General features: G+C 39.2%; 1 long non-coding RNA gene across 1 annotated transcript in view; it reads right to left on the reverse strand.

Moving 5' to 3' along the window:
* Positions 1 to 4,998: 4,998 nt before the first annotated feature.
* The window catches only part of LOC122241267, a 64,463-nt gene continuing 43,976 nt past the window's right edge, over positions 4,999 to 25,485 (reverse strand). Inside the window, exon 3 of the long non-coding RNA XR_006221307.1 lies at positions 4,999 to 5,093. This is a non-coding gene — a long non-coding RNA (uncharacterized LOC122241267). The remainder of the gene's footprint in view (positions 5,094 to 25,485) is intronic.

The following is a 25,485-nucleotide window of genomic DNA, read 5'->3' on the forward strand; positions in this document are numbered from 1 at the left end:
AAAAAAGAAAGACCTGATTGACCATTGCTGGCATTGCCAGTTTGAAGATGGAAGGGCCATAAAAAAAGGAATGGAGGGTGGCTGTCAGCAACCATAGCAGCCCCTGCTGACAGCCAGCAAGGAAACCAAGACCTCAGTCCTACAACTGCAAGGAACTGAAATTGGCCAACAACCCAAAGAGCTTGGAAGTGAATTTCTTCCAGAGTTTCCACATAGAAGTCCAGCTTAGCTGAAATCTTGATTTCAGCTTTGTAATACCCAGAGCATAAAACCCAGTTGAGCCTATCTGGACTTCTAATGTACAGAGATAAAAAAAAAAATTGTGTGGTTTTGCATCTCTGTGTTTGTGGCAATTTTAACATCCACAACAGAAAGCAAATAAAAGGACAACAGAGTATTTGCCTTCACATTATTAAAAATAAACATTTATAAAGAGTGTAAATGTAAAAGAAAGTTTGATTTGCAACTTTTTAAACTTAGATAAAGCAGTCTCCTCTATTGTTTGTATAATGTGTGGGAGAGGGGCAGGGGTAGAGGTGAAAGTCTGGCAGAGATGTATCCTAGAAATTAACATTGAACATTACTCAGGGAAGTTGAGTCACTCAACCAGCGTTTATTTTTTACCTGCTATCCACAAGGAATCATGCATTGCAAAGGAGATTGAGATTAATCAGACAGAGTCCTAGTAATAGATCCAGTAAGTAATAGAAAAATAAAATTAAAAGTGAGAAATGCTATAGTTTCTATAGGTAAAAGTGCCATGGTGAGATAGCAAGGAACTGAAGACAATTAGGATAATTTAATCAATTGTCAAGCCTTTTCCATTATTTCTCCTTAATACCACTTGAATCCATCACAGTTTTTACCTTTTGCTGTCCAAATTACCACTTCCCTGCAATAGTCCATGGCCATCTGGGGCTAGATTTCTGCCACAGCCTGTAAACCGGCCTCCTGCCATCCCTCCACCATCACTCAACTCATTATCTACTCAGAGACTAGAGTGTTACTTCTAAAGTGTGACTCAGATCATTTCACTCTTCTCTGTACTATTTTTCAATAGCCTCTTATTGTCTTTACATAATTTCCAAACTCTTTAAAATGGTTCACATGGCCTTCCATGACCTGGCCCCTGCCCTGTCCAGCTCTATTTCTTACAACACACTCACCAAACCTTCTGCTCCAATGACACCAAACATTGAAGTTATCTGAACATTCATGTTCTCTCTTCTTTGGAACTTGGGACTCTTATCCTTGGCCCCATCCTACCTAGGTAGCTTCTGCCATTCCTCAAGCCTCAGTTCAGGCTTGAAGTCCTCTTCAGCCCTTCAGGCCCAGAAATGAGTACACTTTCATGCACAGACTTTCCTTCCTGATTTGTACTTGCCTGTTTATTTGTCTTTCTTCTCCTCTACAGTGTAATATCCTTGGGGCCAGAGACCACATATTACTCCCCTTTATATCTCAAAAATTAGAGCAGTAGGCATTCAGTAAAGATAGGTATACTGATAGGCATTCTGGAAGCCAATGCAAGTGTCAAGAAGTCAAAAGAGTCAACAGTGTTAAAAGCTGAGAAAATGTTGGGGATGGTGGCTGGTTCAGTCAAAAGAAAAAGCGACTCTTGATCTCAGGGCTGTGAGTTTGAGCCCCATGTTGGGCTAGAAATTACCTAAAAAATAAATAAATAAACAAACAAAAACAAACAAACAAACTGAGAAAGTGTTGAAAATTGGAAACAGGCGTTAGATTTAGCAATAGGGAAGTCATCAGTAATCTTAGCAAGATCAGGTAGTTCAATGGGATGAGAAGAGAGTGGGGGCTGAGGAAGTTGAGACAGTGTTATCAAAGTGCTTCAGAGTTCAGGAGAATGTCTGAGACCCCCTTCTGTGGTAAAAAAAAAAAAAAAAAAAAAAGGCCAAACTTCGGCCCACCAGATATGATTAGGACCCAGGTACATGGGAGCTACAACCAGGGAAACACAGAAGATTAAAATTTGAGGACACAGAAACAGTTCTCTAAAGGCAGGGTTAAAAACAAGGAAATAGCAGACGGGGATGATGAGCTAGGAAGGGAGAACAAGTGGGCAAGAGCTCCCAGGTGATTACCTGAGATAGGTGTGGCCTTTGCACCTAATCCCCAGTGTCCAGTGAATTCAGAGGGGGGGCTGCAGGTGGAAAAGAGAGCTGGCTGCACACAAAGGGCCAAGTGTGGACAAGACAAGAAGGGAGGTGGGGGAGGTTAAGGTAGTAGTAGATGGTGATCGTGTCCATAGGCTGAAGAGAGGGAACCAGGGGAGAGGGAAAGAAAGAGCCTGACATGTAGAGGAGAGGCCAGAGAAGATGGAATCGAATGCATCCGAAAGGTTAGTATCAGAAGGAAGGTAAAACCCTCTTCACTCAAGACTGAGGGAGAAATGGCTAAAATACGTGTGCTTCTGTAGGTGAGTCTGCAGGTAGAAGCATGGAAAGTCCAAGGAGACTACTTAGAAACTGCTATATTCTCTGTAAATTATGAAGCAGGGCTAAAGGCTGTGAATGAGAAGAATAACACAAGTTTAAAGGTTGAGAACAGCTGCCTCATGAGGAATACTAGAGAAAGCCAACCAGGGACAAGTAAGAGGATTGCTAAGTTGCATTGAGAGCCCAGCTGAAGTCAGATAATTAAAGAATAATTATATTTTTCTGATTTTAATTTCCATACACACACAGAAAATGCTGTCCGGCCTGTGTATGTTCCCACTTCCATGAGAGAAAGAAACTGAGTTTAAAAAAAAGAAAACCTGATTGAACTATCTTTTATCTGTTTCTGAATTAAAATAGTTTTGAAGTTATCTGTGGTTGATTTCCAAATATTGGAAGATCGAGAATTTTTGTCAATCACAACCCTATCTATTTTCTGCTCGTGTGTGTGCTTCTACCTTTTCACATTTGGTTAAAAAAAAATTACAGGTGGGGAGAAAAACATCAGCCAACAGGGTTTTGTGGATCACACAGCCCCATGCAATTAAGGCACCATTGTTAATTTTCAAATTGTCATAATCCATTTGAGAATTTAAGACAATTCAAAAAACAATTATGACTGAATGAAAAGTGAATTGGGCAATCAACTGAGATGAAATTCAGCCCAGAGAAACAAAATGTTGAGAAAAAAAACCTAGAATAAAGGAAGAAGGAGAGGCATATGGAAGTGACTGATTGGGTAGGGATGGTCTGTAAAGACCAAGGTTACTTCACAAAAAGATGGTAGGGGTTTGTTTTACACTGAATGAAATTTAGTTATTTTGCTAAGTGCAGCAGATCTGGCTTTTTAATGTTTAAGTTGCATAGTAAATATGTTGAAGCCTACCCCGATGCACATGGCTATAACCATATATTGTTTACCTAAGACTATCGTACAGCAGCAAATAAACAAAGCCAGTCCCCAACAGACATTATGGAGCAGTTTGCAGAAAATCAGAATTTCAACTTCGTGTTCTGATTCTATGAAGGGATTAATTTGTGAGGCATGTAAATGAAAAATTTTGCCCTAAATCAACAAGTTTAAATCATCACATCTTGTGTCTTTTGTTTCTGAATTTGAAATAAATGTAGGTGGCAGGATTATCTTCATCAACAAACAACATAAAAGCACCCTGGAAATTCTGTCTGGATGACTACATTAATGTGTCCCAAATGAATTTTTATTTTTAAGTTTTTATCTCTGAAATCTTACATTCCACCCAAGCAAATAGGCCCATGTAAGAAGAGTCCAATATTATTGCATTATGGCTCCTGTCATTGTAAATTCCTCCTAAACCTTTATTCTCCACCAAGCTATTTCCTACTATTCCAATCTTCAGTCTATGCCTTTTTTAAAGGTATTAGCCAAGATTCATCTCCAGTCCCATGCCTTCCCTGATAAATCACATCCCATCACGATCCTTCTCATGCTTTGAATTCCCTCTGAACTCATTCATTTATTCACTCACTCATTCATACATCATTATGCATTTACCATATGAGACCCCGATAGCATCAAGTTCAGTGTTCTCCATGCAATCAAAGTGTATCTATTCTATGCTTCCTTTGGGGTCCTGGACCTATGCTAGGCACCATAAAGTTTACAGAAAGAAGAATATGTAATTATCTATTTTTTTTTTCAAAAAGATTTAAAGCAACTGGCTGTTTAAAACACATTAGAATACAGTAACATAGTCCACAAAATAAAAGAAAAAATTGAGTAATAAAGAGATAAAGAAAATTATATTAGAACTTTCCCCTGAGTTTCTGGCAGCTAAAAAAAGGGAAATTAAATGGATCATAAAGCTCTCATTCTCTAATAAAAGAAATGCTACTACTAAAAAAAGATTCTAAGTTGAGCAAGGATGACAAAAACATGGCAGTGTTGGTTCGATACTGACACAAACTCAGAATCCCTCTTTACATAGCATTCCCGTGAGCAACTACCCATTCATCAGAGTAGCCATTCAAAATAAATCCTTTTACCATTTTTTATACAAATGATGTTCTTTTCCTTCAAGAAATTTGCCATTTAAAAAATAATCATAAAGCATGGTAAAAATTGAAGAACATTTTAGACCTAAACTGTGTGATGCTAACTTATTAAGTCTTCTCCTTCTTTGTACCCCCAGTAGCACCAGGTCTAGTCCTCGCCCAGAATGAGGGTAGAAAAACCTGCACCTGATTGACTTAGAATGCAGTATAAATTCAAAGAAGGAAGACCCTGGTAGTGAGAAATCTGCCTTGAAGAGTGACAACTGAAGCCAGGCCTTAAAGATGAGTGTTTGTTGAATGAGCAAACTAAAATTTTGAGTCGGTTAACGTTTTGAATAGATTTTCTTTAAAATCATAAGCAACTTACTGAATCTCTACTCTTATTTAGTGACTTCTCCATTGAAAGTGCATTTTCCAATAATCCTTTGTTCATCTCATACTGCCCCCTGCATTCTTCTCCTTTCAGGCTTTAATACATCAAAAATCCATAGGGAACAAGTCAGTTTATTAGCCTCTATTAACCACCAACCCAAAAAGTTAAATGGGCACTTTGTTGATGTCCTCAACTTTATCTTCTTGAGATCCCAACAGGTTTTGTGTCATCTGAAAAAGGAGAGGTTCCTTGTAAGGTTACGAGTTCAAGGAGCAGAAAGACCATTTTAGTTGCATCAGTAATCCAGTCAACAGCACCTATTAGGTTTGTCTGCTAAATCGTCCTTTCGTATTTTAACCACAAAAATGAATTCATTCTCATTTCCTCCTGTTGCTGGTAGTTAAAGGTTGCAATATGCAAAAGCCTATATGCCGTAGACCCCCTCAAATCAGTAAGTACTCAAAATTGTGTGCAAAATATGAATAAAATATTGATTTCATTAAAAATGTTAAGGACTACTTAATTCAAAAACATTTTATATGTTTGCATATTTATTTCTGAATTTGCATATTTGTTTGCATATAACTTGTAAAGATGAATGTTAATTATACTTTAAAATCATTTATAAATTGTAACTAAGAATGTTGTATGAATTTTTAAAACTGCCAAATTCTCAAGTACCACTAATTATAAAGTGTCATGTAAAGTACACTGGAGCAGACCTCATATTGAAAAAATATTGAGATCTTGACAAATAGAAAAGCAGAATTATTAACTGTGCTTGCTGATTAAATGATACCTGAGGCAAGCGAAACTTAAGTGACACTCTGTGCTTTTCCAAAGCATCCATTTACCTTCACTGAATTATGATGAGAAACTCATGTTCCTACCCAGACAAATATTTTACCTAACGCCGCCATATCATCCCACATTTAAATGTGAGCTTCTGAGAACTATTCCATAGTCTAGCTGCACATTTCTAAAAAACGACAAAGAAAGGAAATAAATAAGGATCACAATAAGCAGTAAGGCTACTTTGGCAGTACTCTGTGTCAAATGAGGTGAGCTGAGAAGATCTGACTGTGCACTAATTGGATTTGTAAAATGTTTCAGAGCCATTTAAAAAACACTTACACAAGGTCAGATCTGAACTGGTTTCCAAAAAGAACCACAGAGAAGAATGAAATGTCCAAGTAATTACACTGGACATGTAGATCTCACACTCTCTCTATTAAATTGGGCATGAAATTGGACCTTTTAAGAGTACAGTAGGTTTTGCACGATTTTCTACATTTTCGGTAAAATGTTTAATTATCCTAAGCACAGATATGCCATAGATAGCAGTGGCTGCTCATGTATTGTTTCTCCTAAATTAGCAACTACTGTGAGTCAATTTCTTTTGAAAAAGTTTGAAAGAGTCGCAGCATATTGAAAACGGACGAGTCGACTTCAGCTTATTACGTCACCTATAGTCTTGCCAACAGAAAGAGACATTGCTACCAGTTCGTCCTCCTCCACCGCCACCATGCCCCTGTCTCTATTAGTTTAGGGTTGATTTCTAAACGTCTTAATACAGAAAATAATTATGCTAAATTATTCCATGTTGTTATATTATCAGTGTCCTATCTGAATCCATACTAATATAATTAGAGATAAAGTCGACATTGAAATAACAAGTAGCTCTTAAAGTTCCATGCATCTTAAGTAGCATTTACTGTGCTTGCAGAACAGAACTTAGATCTCGAAAATAATTTGATATTAAAAGACAAAAGTAAACAAATTAGATTGTAAGTTTGTTTTTTCCCCCGGGTATTAATCAGCCCTAGTAAACCTTGTATTGTACTCTTCAAATCTGTGTTAATCAGAATTTAGGTTTTGAAACGCAAAAGGAAAAAAATTGTCTCCCTCTGGTGGGGAATATAACAAGTTTTTCTTTATTTCCTTTTTTTTGTTGTTGTTCATTTTTTTTCCCCTACAGTCAATGTCAGATAAGTTTCCCGATGCTCTAAAAGAGTACTCTTGAAAAACAAGATTTTATCATCTTTTGAACATGGCCAACACTCAGAAAATCCATATTCAAAGATGATCTTCTTTCACTTTTTCTCTGAAGAAAATAAAAGGATAAAAGAAGGAAAATATAAAACCAGCAGCAAGAAGCAGGAAATCTTCATATTTATATGAAATATCCAGCTCCTGATTGGATTGGGTTGCAAAATATCACTTTAGAACCTGTAGTTTTGAATTAATGCTACCGAATAAGTAGTTTCAGAAAAGGAAAAATCATAGAAAGCCCCCTTCCCCCTCCACCAGATCATCTGCCAAGAGTTCACTGGCCTTTTTCCTCTCTCTGTGACCCTGAAACACTTTCTCATTACATCACCTGTGATTTTGTTCATATGTTAGTCTCTTCAGTAAGACTATGGGTCCCTCAGGGTAGCACTACACTTTATGTATCTCCAGGTCACCAGTGTTCAGCTTGGTATTTCGCACCAAGTAAAATTTACCACTGTACCAGGCAGCGTCCAAAGCTTTGGGCATAAACCATGGGCAAGATCTACCTGGTCCCTGCTTTGATGAAATTACAATATAATGGAAAATAATGTATTGATCTAAAGTACACTTTACTATAGAAGCTATATATTAAATAGTAGTCACCAGCCACAAAAGCCTACTTAATTTCTATTGTAGCTGAAATGAATTAAAATTCCCCTTTAAGTAGATTCATGCCTAAAAGTTCTATAGGGTTATTCTCATTATAACGTGTAGAAAGATTTTTGAGGGGCACCTGAGTGGTTCAGTCAGTAAGCATTCAACTTCAGCTCAGGCCATGATCTTACGGTTCATGGGTTGGAGCCCCATGTCAGGCTCTTTGCTGACAGCTGGGAGCCTGGAGCCTGTTTCAGATTCTGTATCTTCCTCTCTTTCTCTCCCTCCCACAATCACACTCTGTCTCTCTGTCTCTCTCAAAATTAAATAAACATTGAAAGAAAGAAAGAAAGAAAAGAGAGAGAAAGAATTTGAGCTAGAAGTTTTGTACACCTGGATCTATTCATTCAACAAACATTTATCAAGTACCTTCTATGTGTCAGACACTGTGCCAAGCCATGGAAACACATTCTGATCAAGAAGGCCAGATTATAAAGAAATTAAACAAACAAACAATAAGTTGAAGGTAGCTTGTCATTTGTGCTATGAGGGGAAAAAATAAGCCAACAGAGGAGGGGTATAGTAATCAGGGCTCAAGCAGGAAATCAATTTTATACTCAATGGGGAAACTGAAGAGAGTTTAATAAAGGTACTGTTTAAATGGTGTGGGGAGTATAAGATAAGCCAATAAGGAACAGTGAAGTACCTTGGGACTAATAAAAAGTGGGAGCCGATACTAAGGCTAGGCCTGAATGGACAAAAGAAAGGAGCAGTTACCAGAACCCAGAGAGAAAGCTATAACTGAAGGAGGGTCTCCCAATAGGAACTGTGGCTTTTAGTAGTGAACACAGCCACCAATGGCTTATAGTCATATTGCCAGGCCACCATGATAATAAATGCACTGACCTCAAGTTCCTCCTGCCTACCAACACTGTGCCAAGTCTCCCATTGGCCAAACCCAACCCAGAAGTCAGGGGGCAATGGAACCTACTGATATTGTCCTTAAAGGTCAACTCACTGGAGCAGGTGCAAAGATGCTCTAGAAGGGCAAATGGAAAATATGTTTATAGGGAGTCATTAGGTTTATCGAACATTAGAAGAGGTGACATTGGAGCTAAAACCTGGATACATTGTGGGGGGGTTGTTTTGTTTTTTTTTAATGAAGACCACTGCCAAGTAGAGGTTTTGAGGCAAGAAAAATCTTGATGATCTAACTCGAACTAACTGGATATGTGACCTTGTACCAGTCACTTCGTATTTAGGACTATATCTGTAAGGTGGACAGGATGGACTATGATAATCTCTAAACTTCCTTTCCACTTGAAGCATTTGGGATTCTCTGATTTTCATGATTCTGCTTCCTCTTATTATCTCTCCCATGATGTTTCAATAGCATGAGCATAAATTGAAAGTTTATAAATTAGGACCTACTCAGATTTTCTAAGAGTTGACAGTCCCAGAGGTGAGGGAAAAGAGAAACTTAGGAATTGCCTGTACTGGTTTTACTCATAGAGTTTGGAGTAAAATCTCTGGCCCATGTATGAAAGCTGATTAGGAGACCTGGCTCATGTCACAGCCAAATCTGACACCACTTCATAGAAAATATTTTAATTAAAATTATCCTGAGTACATGTTTTATTCCCTTTGAAGAATTCAATAAAGAGTATTTCCATTTTTAGTCAAAAGCCTTTATAAATCATATTTTAAAATTAGTGAAGGAAAATTCAAATGACATGGATCTTTTTCTTACAACTAACATACGTCAAGGTTTTATTGTGACAGTCACAAATGAGGTGCACTACATTAAATTATTATTCCCATCTCAACTGAATCCTTGGATGGGAATAAGATCATACGTGGGCTGATCCGTATGACTAGATCACATGACTGCATCACATTAATTAGCATAATATTTATGTACCAACTGACTGAAAACTGAAAGCTTCTTTCTTTTTATTTTTTCTTATTTTCAGGGAACCTAAACCTGGAGTTCTATGTAACATGTCAGAATTCAGTAGTAGAAAGGTAGACATTTGTCATCCCAACTTTACTCATTCATTCCCTTATTCATTCAGTCAGTATTGACTTACTAAATGCCATGCACCAATGTCTATGTGTTTAATAGTAAAGAAGGGCCAGGACCAGTCTTCATGGAGTCAAGTCATCTAGTAGGAACTGCCACCACCAGGTGTCACTAACTCCACCCCTCACCATTCACAGCATTGGTGAGTATGGAAATGTCTTTCTAACACTGAAAAGCTTCATATTCACTTACATCTATTCAAAAATAGGTATATTTTATATGTTAGGTGAAAAAATATATACTGACACAAGTTGCTATGAATGTAGCAATTCTTTCAATAAACTTGTATTCATCCATTGAAATAGTTTCTACATATATTTGAAGGGAAGTACTGCATCCATTTGGGAGACATACCAGTTTGCCCATCAACAAAATAGCACGTGCACATGGAATTGTGGTCCTCTTGCCATACAGCTTAACATTTTGCCCAGAAATCTACAGACTTCACGGACAAATATTCTCTGCTAAAGCCCGTGATGAACTCAAGCTGGACTGTGGTCTCCACAGTTCTGATGCACTTGCTGTATAATGCCCAAAGATTAGTACCATATGCACATAGTGTTACTCTGTATGTCACTCTCTAGCGAGGCTACTTTCTTGTCCCAAACATCTCACAGATAGTTTGTATGAAAACAGTCTCAGATGTTTTAGTTACAGCCTCTTCCATGTCCCACCACCTTCTGACTCAGGCACAACTGGATGGGAGCACAAGGAAGTCTGGAATCATCAAGGAAACCCATCCTCCTACCACAAAGGTGATATGTTTTGGACAAAGTATGTGTTTCTGATTCTCTGTTTTCCCAACCTTATCCCTGCCACCCAAAGAGACTTCTCCATCCCTCAGGTGAGTGGACTACCAACAAGTCCACTTTGCTAGTATGGCAGATATGCTCAGAGATGTCCAAATCCCAAAGGAAAACACAGCTTGATCTGCCATCATGATACTCCACATTGCTAGACAGTAGGTAACAAGTACCAAAGAGATATATGACCAATGTGCTGGCAGAAAAAGAGAGAAGGTAGTACTAACTGTGATGGGGGAAGAGTTTCCAGAAAGTGAATTTGATTTGGACCCGAAAGAGTAAGTATACCTTTAACTCTCACTGGAAAGAGAAAAAGGATCATCCAGGCTGGGAGAAAAGGAGAAGAGATCTGGAATACAGCAAGTGGCCTAAGGACTAGTGTTTTTTTAGTATGCAACAATTATTGATTTAAGCAGGTTGTAAAGTCTGTGTTGACCATTGCTTGTAGAAAAAGAGGGCATACCAGTTGGGGAAAACAGCATCCCCAATAAAGCAGATGGAAGAAAAAAGAGAAAAAAAGGCATGATGAGGACTGAACCTCAGGCAGAAGTGATCTTTTCCTCATTCAGACCCTTTGGTGTGTTTCATTCTGCTCAAATGATATTTATCACAGTCTACTTTGCCATCAGTCTTTTATGTTCTTGTCTCTTCTCTTCTGTTAGACTGTAATTAAATTCACACAGGAGCAGCAACACGACAGAGCAGAAATAGCAAAGGATTTGTAACCAAACAGGTATGTTCAAAACTTAGCACTTACGTGTATGTGACTTCAGACAAGTCTCACAGCCTCTCTTAGCATTATGGATAGCAATACCTATATCTAAGGGTTGTTTTAAAGATTGAATAGGGGCGCCTGGGTGGCTCAGTCGGTTAAGCGTCCGACTTCAGCTCAGGTCACGATCTCGCAGTCCGTGAGTTCGAGCCCCGCGTCGGGCTCTGGGCTGATGGCTCAGAGCCTGGAGCCTGCTTTCGGTTCTGTGTCTCCCTCTCTCTCTGCCCCTCCCCCATTCATGCTCTGTCTCTCTGTCTCAAAAATAAATAAACGTTAAAAAAAATTTAAAAAAAAATAAAATAAAGATTGAATGAACAATGAAGCAATGAAGCATGTGAAGGTCTTACACACATTAGACACATAAGAAATAAGGTTCTTGTCCAATCTCACTTCCATGTTATGTCCTTAATGCTAACCTTCATTTCTTTCTTTCACATAGTTGGTGTTCATTAAGGGCTGAGTACAAAGCAGTTGCACTGCATTCCAGATCACCCCAGATTATACTGCTTTGAATAATCTGGTTTGGTTTACAGTCTTCATAAAATTTATCCGAAACTCATTTCCCAATCACCTTCAATGTCTGGCACTGCTAAGGTCTAGGACCATAACTGTATGTGTATTATGGGCCCTGCTCTCAAGGAGTTCAAGATTAGTGTGTTGTTTCCTTTGACGGCTCATCCCTATAGCAGTACCTTTAAGGAAATAAGCCAAGGGTACACTAAATGAAGCCATTAAACCTGAGTAATCCAAGAATATATTTTTAGAGCCAAGTAACTCTTTCATGAGAATGTTTTGTTAATGTCATGAGGGCTTTAGACAAAAATAATACCACAGTTAAAATTAAGACTCTTAACAGAAAAAAAACTCTGAGGAAAAAAGGTTTTATTCTATGCTCATCAAATCATGTTTGATCTTATTAGTGAATCGGTCCTTTAGGTATGATATTGATGAACAGATTTAAAACTGGTTCCAGGGCATACCAAAATTTCTGGTTACATACATTTGTATAATAGCAGTTAATAAATGGCAACTCCAGGCTGTGATCCAAGACAAGTTAACTTTATTTAAGGTAGCACCAGGCCAACCAGAAGCTTAAAGGAAAGAGGCCCAGTGACACACAGCATAGTCAGTGGCCACAGTTATCTCTCAGGGACAGAATTTTCCACTATCCTAGAGAAAGCAGTACTAAGTGAGGTATAATTATGGATAAAAACTACAACCTAAAGGTGCAGAATAGCAGGAAAAGATATAAAAAGTCCAGCATGCCTTAGATAATCAAGACTAAGAGACTGTTCCATCAGAACTGAACTAGAGGGGCTCAAAGAGAAATTGTAAATGAAATCAGGGGGAAATACTCTCCCTTACACTGTCACTAAGTCCCAGTCTCTCTCCTTGGCTTCACTCTCCAAGATCCCAAACCATTCTTTTATCTTTCTCTATATCTACATGGAAAGAGTATTTCCAGAATCCCTCTTATTGGCCAGGTACCATGCAAAATGTTTCACACAAAGTGTATATTTCACTCTATAGTTACTCTAGGAATTAAATGCTGTTGTTAGCTCCATTTTACAGATGAGGAAATCAAGACCTAGGAAAAGTCTTCAGGTTCACACACAACTCAGTGTAATAGCTGGGACATGAACTCATGTCTATCGGATGACAGAGTCTGTGCTTCTCAGATTATTCAAGTTAACCCCCCTCAAACAGGTTCTTAAATTTTAGAAATTCATTAAGTGTTTCTTCAACTTTCATTCATTAGATGCTCTTGAAAATGAAAATTCCTTTTAGACCCGAGGGAATGCATCTCTGATGGTAAGATTTCCACTCAGGTCCAGTGATAACCAGAGGCCAGAGAGGCAAGGTGTACAATAGAAAACCAGCCTAGGTGAACACAAATCATACCCCATAGGTGGCTAATAGGCCAACTCATAGGGCTACATGTGAGTAAGAAAGAAAATGTTTATGAACTTGCAACAGAGCCTCAAGGTGGTATGGTTGAAGGAGAATGATAAGGTCAGAAAAAACTGTCTTAACTTCAAGAAAGGGAAATAAGATGGGGATACACTTTTGAATGGGATGAGAACTGGTTGTAGTGGTGACAGGTTTTCCTCCTCCCTAAAATATAGTCCCACGACTATACTATTCATGAGTATAAATGTTGTCTAGGTTATTCCCAGTTTAAGAAAAAAAGCAATTGACCATATCCTTTTCACCATTTTAATGTTGAGCTATTATAATCTCACATTCCAGTGGCCTTCTAACTGCATGGTTATAGTCTCCTTACACTTACTCTGAAATTGTTTTTCCATTGTTATCTTACATTATAGTCGCATCGTAATGTCATGTTTAAAGGTTCCCCATACACTTGTAATGAAATCGTTTTGCAGTTCAGAATGGCATCATATTGGCACTTTAAGCAGGGTATCCATCACCCTGTATTGATAGTTTTCACAACAAAACACCCTATTTTAGTGACTGTGAAAGTAAATAGCTGTTGCCAGTGATCTGTTCTTCCATTTCAAACTTAAATGGTCTCATCTGTTTTATTTTACCTTGCAATTTTCACACCCACTGTGGTATGGGCCAAATTTATACTGTTTGCTTTCAAATGAGGACTGTCATTCCATCGGCTCATAAATGTGTGTATGACGAGCCACTTATCTGTTTTGGTTTGGCCTTTGTGCTGTAGATAATTCCTCACAGTCTGATAATCAATATAGTTTGGCCACCCCATCTGCAAGGCTAATGCAGATAAGTCTTCCGCTAATTGAAATCTACAGGGAAATTATTTGGTGAATGTTTTCGAATCAAACTAACTGAACATCCAAAAGTTAAGTAGGTAATTACTTCATTCCACAATAACACCAAAAAAAGAACTCTATTTCCAAACAGCCACACACGAAAAATGTGAGTAGTGTTTTAAGGCAAAGGCTCAAGGACAGAAAATTTGAGAAGAACACATGCGGTATCGTTATAATTATTACCAAGAATCGGGCATCTTTATGTAATTTTTTTAAAGTGCCATCATCACCTGTGGGTGGTTAAACTTTGAGAGGTTAACAATTTGATTTAAATCTCCACTTCAGAAATTAAATGTTACCCAACCCAAGTCTAATCCAAACTAACTCTCACTTGGAAGTCGGCCAGGGCGGGCGCAAGTCTCCTGACAATAGGCTTCACTTTTGAGATCTTTCTATTCCCTGCTGTTAAAAGAGCCATTACTGCCTCCTACACAACTCTTCCACAGCTGTTTTCACGTTTCTTCACGTGTCCAGCCAGAAGTCGGAAGAGCAAAAAGAGAATAAAAGCGATACATGTTGACAAGAAAAGATTTCTGCCAGCATTTTCATACTCAAAGAAATTTGGCATTCAGTTGGAGCTGGGAGCAAAGCTTCAGATAAGCCTTTATTTTATACAAAACTGCTTCTCAAGTCTTTAGGAGTTAGCACAGATAATGAGGATGACGCAGCCAGCAGATCAGTGGGGCCCAAGTGTTAAACACTGTAAATCCACTTGTTTCAGGCATTTGTGCCTGAGCTAATGCTTGAATACATTTTCTGTCAGGAAGGAAGCAGAGACAGCCACAGCCATGATTTTGGTTCTTGGATGATCCAAGGTGCCCAAGAAGTGACAGTAGATTCTTTAACATATCTCCCCCCAAATGTGAATTTGCTTTATGTAAAAAAAAACAAATATATGTGCTCTCGTTCCAAGAGAATGTGGCTTAAATTGGAAAACCAAACCAAATAGGAGATAGGGTTAAGGATCACTCCACAGTGTCCAGACCAAATGCCACCATCTCAGTATGAAGCCCTCCTGATTCTCATTTCGATGCATTCAGAATGAACCCAAAGAGGACCATGCATATTCGAATGACCACACATGAAAAACTTGAATGCAGTTTTAAGATATGAACTTAATTATAGGCAGCTGAGCACTGCCTGAGAAAAGCTCCTATAACCTTGCAGAAGGGCATCACTACACGTATTCACGGTCTCTGAATTTCTCTGCCTTCAGGCTCTGATAAGCATTTTATCACCTTATAATCAGCTCCTTCTCTTCCCCCTGAATGTAACTGCGAATTCCAGACCTTCTCCAGTCTCCCTAGAGGCTCAGCCCTATACCTCTCACTCACAGCAGTCCACATTGCCTCCCTCCTCATTGGGAAAATGGAATCCACAGGCATGAGCTCACCCTCTGGCTTTCCACGCCACTATGGCCACCACAGCCAAGTGTGTCAGTGGCCACACACATTGACACTTTCCCTCAGTCTCAGAGAATGAGATGACTTTACCTTTAAGACTCATCTCTCTTCTTTGAGACCTCATTTAATGAGTGAAACGCTCACTTATATCTCGAATTAAGCTCCTCTCTCTCCTCTTTTGCCTATAAACTCCCATTATTTGAAAAAGAAAATCTACCTCGATTCTATATCTCTCTCATCCCCATATCTCCCTCAGCTACGGCCCAGCCTCTCTCCCCTCCCCACCATATTTCCAGCTGAACTTGTCAAAACAGCAGTATCCATTCATTTCTGGTCAGGGCTCCATTGCAATGTCTTCTAAACCCTCCTTCCCACCAGAACTTCCCTCATTTCAGTAGTCTTCTTTCTGTATTTCATTGCCACAGCAAATTATGTTGATCATTACTTCCTTCTTAATGGAACTCTATCCTCTCTTGACAGCAATTCCACCATCCTCTCCTGACTTTCTTCATTCCACTCTGACTATCCCTTCTCTCCTTTTGATGTGGGCTCCCCTTCCTCTGCCTACCCTTTCCATGGTGTTTCTTCACCTTCTGAATGCTATTCCTCCCCTGCCCTTCCATAACCTCTTCCATCCTTGTGACTCCAACTACCTCATAAAAGGGATGTGTTCTCTGTCCCCAGCACTGACTTCTCCCCTGGTTTCATATTATACATATAACTACCTCTTAAACAACCCTACCTGGATGTCCTGTAGACATCATAAACAGCAAGTCCAAAATAGTGTGTACCATCTTCTCTCAAATCCATCTCTTCCTCCTGTATTCTCTTTCTACATTGGTATCACCCCAATCCCTGGAGACACCCAAACTAGAAATTTAGGAACCACCCTTGACTGACCCCTTCATTCTCTACATTAACCAAGTATTTCTGACCTAATTAAAATTCTGTTGAATACCATATCCTCCTCTCCATTCCTACTGCCGCTTCCTTTAAAGCCCTGGTAATCAGAAGCTCATCCACTTAATACTTCCCCCACCTGTCTCCCGTTAGTTAGCCTTGTCACCTTCAAACGATCTTCCACAGAACAACCTTTTTTCTCTGCCTAAAGAAAATCTAATCATATCATTTCCCTTCTTAGAAATTCTTAAATGACTCCCTCAGCCATAAGATGTTTTGCAAGCTCCTTCACATTTCCTACTTTGTCTTAAAGAGCTTGCCCCTGCTGACCTCCCCAGCTTCATCTCTCACTTCTCCCTGACTCACATTTTATGGCCCAGGAACACCAAACCTTTCACAGTTTCTTCAAATACCGCACTGCTTCACACATCCATGGCTTTACTTGCACTCTAGGGAAAATCCCTAGGGTCCTTTCTCTAAGTTGACTTTGATCTATAGATCAAGCAACGTATTTATTGAGATTTTTGGAAGATACACTCAAATTACCTCAGTGAAAGGGCCTTTATTGTAACATAACTGGAGAAGTAAGCGACCAGAAACCCTCTAAAGGCAGCATAGAACCAGGTTTGTGGGAGAACTGAAATATCCTTCCAAGTACAGCCACAACTCGAGTAGGATTACTCCTAGAAAACTCCACTATCCTCACAGTTTCTCCTCCAGAAGATGCGTCTGTTGCTTATGGCTCAATTGTTCCACCATTTCAGTGACCCAGTTTTTTGCTTTAGTGCTTCTGCCGTGACTGATTTGTTTACTATCACTATATTATGGCTTCTCTCCACTCTTCTTTTTAGCCCATAGGGGCTTACTGCCTTCTCATCTGTACGTCTTTCTGCTTTTACCACTCTCCTGCCTTACCATTTTCTATATGATTAGGATGTAAACTTCTCATAGAGAGGCTCAGATTGGTTGGCCAGATGCCATCTGTATAGGTACCATAGATACTTCTTTGGGCAGCACTGTACCCCCTTGCCTATTTTATAGGTGTAAAGTGTCTTTTCCCGGGTGTGAGAGTCACATAGAGAAATTATGAAGATTTCTGAAGAAGTTACCACCAAGAAGATTGTAGATATAAGTGTACCCTGAGACCTCTCAGAAGGAGATAATATGATTGGCAGGAACTCTCTTTTTAAATCCTTACAATTACACCATCACAATAATTCCACTTGTTAAGCAACTACTATGTGACAAATACTTTACAGACATTATTTTTCATTCTTACCAAAAGGCTGGAAGACAGCTGCTGTTAACACTTTGTTGAGTATCAACAGGTATAGTGAGCATGCTCAAGACTGCACAAATGACCTAATAAATGATAACATAATTCAAATCCCAAAATGCCCCGCTCCAAGGGGAATGCTATTTCCTCTGAACATGACTATATCTAGACTACATTCCTCAAGACTCATGTCTTTAATTTATTACACTCCACTCTATAATACTAACCACTTTAAGGCTTTTCTTATTCCTCAGCCATGTCTTTGTACAAGAATGAAGTTGCATCTTTTGACGCATAACTCAGTCTTACTATCTAATACATATGAGAATTTCTTCTCCAAATTTCTGTCTATATCACGCTCAGTCAAAAACTGATCAAAGTTTAAAATTGACAGTACGATGTCCTCATTAGTCCAGTTCTTCTCTCATTGAGAAGAGGCCTTCAGTATAGAAATAGCCAGCAGCATTTTTTCCTTAGAATGTGGCTATACATTAAATATACAAATATGCTGACATCTAAGTCATTTTAAAAAGAGAGAAATGAATGTGGAGTTTTAACTTCTGTTGGTTCAGTAAGAAGGATGGAAGAGTTCATACTTTTAATAAATGTATATAAAATAGACATGCGCATAGACAGTAGCAAAAATTTATATGATGGTGGGAATACAAATATTCCCTCTTTTTTTTCCATGTGGAGTTTTTAAAACTGAAAAACTAAAGACCATGAACAACTACACACACCCCAGCTCAGCCCATTTCAAAAACCACTCAGAGGAGCTGAGCTGAGAGGAATCCATCCTGAGATCAAGGCGTTATACAACTAAATGTGATTTCCAACATTTTATTTCCACCTTTCTTTTCAAACTGCACTTACTCCCACAACTGCTCTCTTCTATTAAAGGTAAGGACAATAACATTTCTTCTTTTAAAGCAGCAATGATATTACAAAAGAAAAATAGTCAAAATTTGCAAATTTCTTTTGGAGTTCTCAATGGAAATGGAAACCAATCTCTATTTAACTTGTCCTATAACTGGCCTCCCCCAAATCACTACCTGGGAATAACAGCTTACAAATTTTAACATTCAATAAATGTAAAGCATTAGAGCTGATGCAAAGTACCATTATTGTGACATACTCTAATTTGAAAAGGGTAAATCAATTTAAGCCATTTTTGTTTAAAATCAGCTCCGTAGGCTGTATACTCATAGTAGTTGCCAAGTTTCAACCCAAAGTGAATGTTAAGGTCTATGTTATTAACCCTTGAAAAATGAGCTCTATCATGGAAACAATGACAGACCTGGGGACTACCAGGTGCAGCTGCTGAAGCTGACAGTCAGTCAAGTAAGAGTAATGCCTGGTTTCTTCATATGCAAATCACATAATATGTGCTTACCTTTAAAGGGCAATGTCAGATTATTGTAAAAGTGTTTAGATATAAATACCTTTTTTTAAGAAACCAAATTCATTTATACTGAACTCTCTATGGCTGACATTCCATGATAAATCACCTCATTACACACGAAGGTACAAATATGGCTATTGAAGATGAGTGTGATTGTAAATGAGTCTGCTGGAATTCTTCTGTGGCTCGCAATGACCCTCAATAAAGAGATACCTGTAGATCATGGCAATAGTTTCCCTTGGAACTATCTGGAAAGAGTGAATCGCTAGTACCCACACTTACAATGCTATCCAAATAAGTTTTCAAGGGCTTGAATTTTGCTGCTTTTTTTTTAACGCTTTTTATTTATTTTTGAGAGAGAGAGAGAAAGGGAGTGAGAGCTTGAGTAGGAGAGAAGCAGAGAGAGGGAGAAAGAGAATCCCAAGCAGGCTCCACGCTGTCAGTACAGAGCCCCATGCAGGGTTCGATCTCACAAATCTTGAGATCATGACCTGAGCCTAAATCAAGAGTTGGATGCTTAACCACCTGAGCCACCCAGGAGCCTCTTGAATTTTGCTTCTTAAAATGAAGCTATGGGGTATATTTTTCTTAGCGATGTCTGTCAAACAACTATAAGCCTTCCTTTAAACACGTTGCAAGAGATTAAGAAATATACACCGGTGGATTTATATGCTGGGAAGAGTCATACTGTAGCCTCTGGGTGCTGATCATACTCTAAATCTTTACCTGATAGTCATTACAAGGAGTGTGTGTGTGTAATTATAGAGCTGCACACTTAAGAGTTGTATGCTTTATTCTCTATACATTATTTTGCAACTTTTTAAAAAAGTTAAGACGCAAAGCAGAAAAAAAAACCATTCTGACATCACTACGTAATTTTTCAGGTGACAGCCTAGGACAGGGGCTGTTAATGCGAACTTTAAGTATCACTTCCCAAAATGGAGATCCATGCTGTGCTCTCTGGCCCTTGCCTCCTGAGTCCTTTCACATTCTTCCCGTGGAAAGATGTCAAGGTAGAATTTTCCCGGTGTGCATTTACTCTTCAAATCCAGAATCATGCATGCTAAAGTGAGATTTCCAAAAAAGACTACAGTGTTTTTATAGAGAAGAAATAAGATGAGAAGTTGTCTGGACAACTGGCAGGGGGGAAAAAAAAAGGCAGGGGGGATGGTGGTACAGAGGAAAGGGGAAAAATAAAATGTTCTGAAGGATATACAGAGCTAGAGATCAAAGATCCCTGGTTTTTCTATCCTCAGGAGGCCCCACAGGCTTCTTGATCCTCTGTTCACCCTTCCTACCACTATTCATAATCTTATAACCTGTACCTCTCACATCTACCTCACCCCCCCCCTCACTGGCTCAATCACCAAGTATAGGACAAAAGGAACTGAGAAGTCCCCAGCTGTGCTGTCTGCCCGAGACAATGGGTGCTATAACAATAGCTCAGCCTCATGTTTAAAAATCAAATCATCCATTTGATTTTCAATTTATTTTCAAGTTAGGAACTTTTCTGGCTCTTGGTAAAGAAAACCCAAAGCATATTCAATATCTGTGTTTATGCTGTATGCAGACACTTGAGTATATGGTAAATGTAGTTTCAGTAGCACACATCGTGCCTTATTTAATTCATCTAGCCTGACAGAGTTGGTAAGAATGAATGCAACAATAGTAATATTTCATTTAGATCCACTGGCATTTCTCATGATGTACATTAAAAAGATGTAATATATATTATAAATGTGAGAGCAGGTAGATACACAAGCATGCATTTTACTCTAAGGTACATTAATAGAATGATAAATTCCGTGTAGTCAATCTACAAAAACCAAATACTCTGAGTGAAGACATCTATACAGAATTAGGTGCCAAATGAAATGTCACAATCAAATAAAACATCCCTTTATGATCCTATATCATAGGATTTTTTTTAGAGCTAGAAGGAACCTTTGAAATCATCGAGTAAGATTTGCTCCTTGGCAGATATCTAGCCTGTGCTTGAGAAAGATTAAATGACTTATATAAGGTCACACCTAGTTAGTGGAAAAGCTGTGGCTAGAAACTTCCTTCTCCAGGTGAAATGTTCCTCCACTAGACCACTGCAGCAACTGCTTGTGAAGCAAAAATATGCATGGGCTCACCGTAACATCCTCATGTGCTCATTTCAGTGTGTGCACGGGTGCTCTTTGTTATATAGGCTTACAACTCGGCTAAATTCTTCTTTTGAAGACTGAGCCTGGAACCAAACTGGGTTCCAGACCTTTGAGTACATAATACAAATCCACAGGCCCTGTGAACGCTCAAATGGTTAGTGATGGAGCCAAATATTGGCCATTTATGTTCTATATGGATATCCACACAGAGCCAATTCTCCAAACTAGCAAGATTAAAATTATATTTACTTAATTTAGTACCTCCATCCTAACCAGACCAACCTTAATATAAACCCTGAAATTAAGAGAAGTATTACAACTCAGAACGTTTCCACACAGAGCTCAGAACCAACGTACACAGATGCCAGGGCAGCAGGGAGTGGGAGAGAAGTGACTGTCTCGAGTTTCCAGTCCCAGAGCACATTGAGTGAATCCCCATCAAGCCATGTCCATAAAAAGGGCTCCAAATAGAATCACAGCTTTAAAAGTTCCTTGAGGCGTGGTCTAATCTCTGAAAAGAATATGGATGGTGAGGGGCACCTGGCTGGCCCAGTCAGTACAGCATGCGGCTTCTGATCTCTGGGTCATGAGTTCAAGCCCCACGTTGGGTGTAGAGCTCACAAAAATACTAATACTAATACTAAAATTCTAAAAATATAAAATAAATAAAAGTAATATGGATACTGAAACTACAATACCTCATCAAATAAATATCTGACATGAGACTACCAAAGAGGCAAGCTGAAGGCCAGAGAGACCCTTAAAACAAACATCCAGCATTGCTCCTGCCCAGTTTGCCTTTGAGAAATTACATCCGAGTAACACACACCTCAGTTGACCTTCTGTACAGTAGCATAAAAGTCAGAACCTATGCTTGTATCTCAGCGGAAATGTTGCATGAACCAAGCACATGGGATCAGATTCCAGCTTAGACAATATATTCTCAAAACAACCCTCACCATAAGGATGGTGAAATACCACAGTAGGAGCAGGTTGCTAACTAAGACAAAGGATTACAAGAGTCAGTATAAATAATTGAATTTAGGAAATTATCAAGGAAGTAAAAAGACCAAAAAGCAAGGCTAACCCAGGACAGGTTGTCTTTTGTTCTTTTGTAGAAATGTGTAGCCAGAAACCACTAGCTGCACTGCCTTGGACACTAGTAAAATTCCTGTAGAGTGTTTTATAAAGGTAATGAACTTGTGTGCCTCACTGAACAGGCCTGCTATTAAATCTTCCCTAAAAAATGGGATGAGATTGCTGGGGTGTTTTGTGAGCAGTGTGAGCTTTGCCTGTAGCATAGTCAGGAATTTTAATCGCTGGCCCCAAAATTATGATTTTCACTAAGTAAAATAAAATTGAAAACAACCCGGTACACACTCCATATCATCAATTTTTAATCTGCCTTATTTTTAAGATTTCCCTTGTTAGGAGTAGATTTGGGGGAAAGGAGTAAAGAAGAAATCTCAGATGACAAATGTCCAGCCCTGACAACGCAATCACAAACAAATTAAATGTCCATCTCTGTCACAGCTGGCAACCCCAGCCTGGCCTGGGGGAAATCCTCTATGTGGTTCAGAACAAATGTATTGGAGGCTAATCAAAATCTAATGAATCCCTCAGGAAAATAGCTTCCTTAGTCCACATCTATGAGAATTATACTCAGTTTGGGGGAGGTGTCTACCAGTTGTTTTCCGATACAGCAATTGTTTTGTGAATAACACAACTAGACACCCCCAGAAAGACATTTCAGCTAAGTCTATTATTCAAATCTATGCTTCACTCACCGACGTGTCAAGGTGATGCATTTGTTGATCTGTCTCACAATACATTTTATTACTGACATGTACAGAGTAAAAGACCAGAGGAGGAAAGTCGGGCAGGGCAAAAGAAAGAGAAGCAATTTTTGACTTCCAAACAAAGCCCGCCTGTAACTACTGGGTCTGACTAGCTCTGCCGGTTTCTTTGTCTAAAGGAATGAAAAGGAAAAAACAAAAGAGAGGGGCGGATAGGGTGAGTTGGGAACATTAAGTTAACCTGCAGAGAGCCAGGGACAGGAGAAGGGCAAAGAAACAAGAAAAACGCATCAAAAGAGTTATCATCAACATGAATCAGATTTGTCCTGCATCCTGATTCTTTTCTGACCTCACACTGCTGGAAGACTAACTCTTTCCATACAAAATAAAATCTATCGTAACTATGTCAGATATTTCTCACATACCTGCTAAGTACCAGGCACTTTACACACATTATCTTGGAATCTCACCATCACCTGGCAAGGAAGTAGTTATTACTCCCATTTTATAGATGAGAAAACCGAGCTTCAGAGAGGTTCAAACCTTGCTGAAGGCCCACTGCAGAGCTAGTATGCGGCAGACCGAAATTCAGACCCAGAGCCTGAGCCATTGCCATAAGTGAATCCCTTCCACTCTTTCTCTCTCTCTCTCTCTCTCTCTCTCTCTCTCTCTCTCTGTCTCTCTGGGCTTCTCAAGAGTTCTCTCTCAGGAGGCTCCCATTTAAAACATAGTTCCAGGGGCGCCTGGGTGGCTCAGTCGGTTAAGCGTCCGACTTAGGCTCAGGTCACCATCTCACTGTTCGTGAGTTCGAGCCCCGCGTCAGGCTCTGTGCTGACCGCTCAGAGCCTGGAGCCCGTTTCAGATTCTGTGTCTCCCTCTCTCTCTGACCCTCCCCCGTTCATGCTCTGTCTCTCCCTGTCTCATAAATAAAACGTTAAAAAAAAAAAAAAAAAAGACATAGTTCCACATTTAAGTCCCTTATAGCTCCACATTTAAGACAAATTCAAAGCTGCCTCATACCAAAGCATCCCTACTACAAGCCATGTCATCAGTAAGCTAGGGAAAAATCACTTGCTTTCCTACTTGGCAGATTATATAATTAGTCAAAGCAAAGTGGGGCAAAGGCACGTAGAAGGAAAGACCGGTTTAGGGCTACACTTCTCTTATGTATATGCAGCTTTTGCACAAAGACTTATTGTTCTCACCTTTTTTGGCAGATGGAAAAGTGTTGGGTTCCAACATCACTTTAAGGTTTACAGTCCCTGGAAGGCTCAGATGAAAATGAGGCAACATCCATATGGTTCCAGGGTTCTTTTTTTTTTTTTTTTTTTTTTTGTTTCTTTAACAAAGAAGCTTACTACATACCTCTAATTAAAGTATATACATTAGCATTGGAAATGGTAATTAAAGGATTTATACACATCTAGAGTCCTCTGACAACACATTCATTCATGTTACTATCTAAATGGTCGATTTGTTCCCATGGGAATTTACAATTTAAATGCCATTTTATGGTCCATTCCAAAGACATGTTTTGAAGGGAGTGGAGACATCTCTGGAAAAAAAAAAAACCTAGAAATTTAATTTTGGGTTAGAATGATTAATTTCTCTTTTAATTGCCTATAATCGTTCTTTCTTTTTTAATATGAAATTTATTGTCAGATTGGTTTCCTCCTGTAATCTTTCTAAGAACTATATCAGTAATCTTTGCTAAGAGCCATTTTGGCATCCACATGTTAGCCCCTAAAGGGACAATGTGATATCACTGAGTGTCAGAGCAGCATGGGAGCAGAGCTTGGGAACTAGAATGAGAAATACAACAGCCTCGGGGCACCTGGGTGGCACAGTCGGTTAAGTGTCTGACTTTGGCTCCGGTCATGGTCTCACAGCTTGTGAGTTCGAGCCTGTGTTGGGCTCTGTGCTGACAGCTCAGAGCCTGGAGCCTGCTTTGGATTCTGTGTCTCCCTCTCTCTCTGCCCCTCTGCTGCTCTCTCTCTCTCTCTCTCTCTCTCATGAATCAACATTAAAAAAATTAAAAAGGGGCGCCTGGGTGGCTCAGTCGATTGAGTGTCCAAGTTTGGTTCAGGTCATGATCTCAGTCTGTGAGTTCGAGCCCCGCATCAGGCTCTGTGCTGACAGTTCAGAGCCTGGAACCTGCTTCAAATTCTGTGTCTCCCTCTCTGCCTGCCCCTCCCCTGCTCATGTTCTGTCTCTCTCTCTCTCAAAAAATAAATAAACATTAAACAATTTTTAAAAATAAATTAAAAGAAAAAGAAATATAATGGCCTCAAATTCTAGCTGGCTGTTGACTTAGGGTACATTATTTAAATCCCCTGAGTCTCAATTTCCTCCTGTGTAAAGTGAGATCAATATGTTTCACAGGGTGGTTTTCAAGTTTGAATAAGGTAAAGTATATAAAGCCCAACAGAATGCCGTGACACATAGCAGGGTCAAAAGCTGTTCCACTCTGGGTTTGTTTTTTTTTTTCCCCAGATTCTAGCAATGTTCATGCAGTCAGTATTCAACAAATGCTTTTGCACTTCTAGGTAACAAGGCACAAGTCTAAGATTCTTAGCATGAAAATGAGTTA

Source organism: Panthera tigris, chromosome C1 (genome assembly GCF_018350195.1).
Source record: "Panthera tigris isolate Pti1 chromosome C1, P.tigris_Pti1_mat1.1, whole genome shotgun sequence".
NCBI lineage: Eukaryota > Metazoa > Chordata > Mammalia > Carnivora > Felidae > Panthera > Panthera tigris.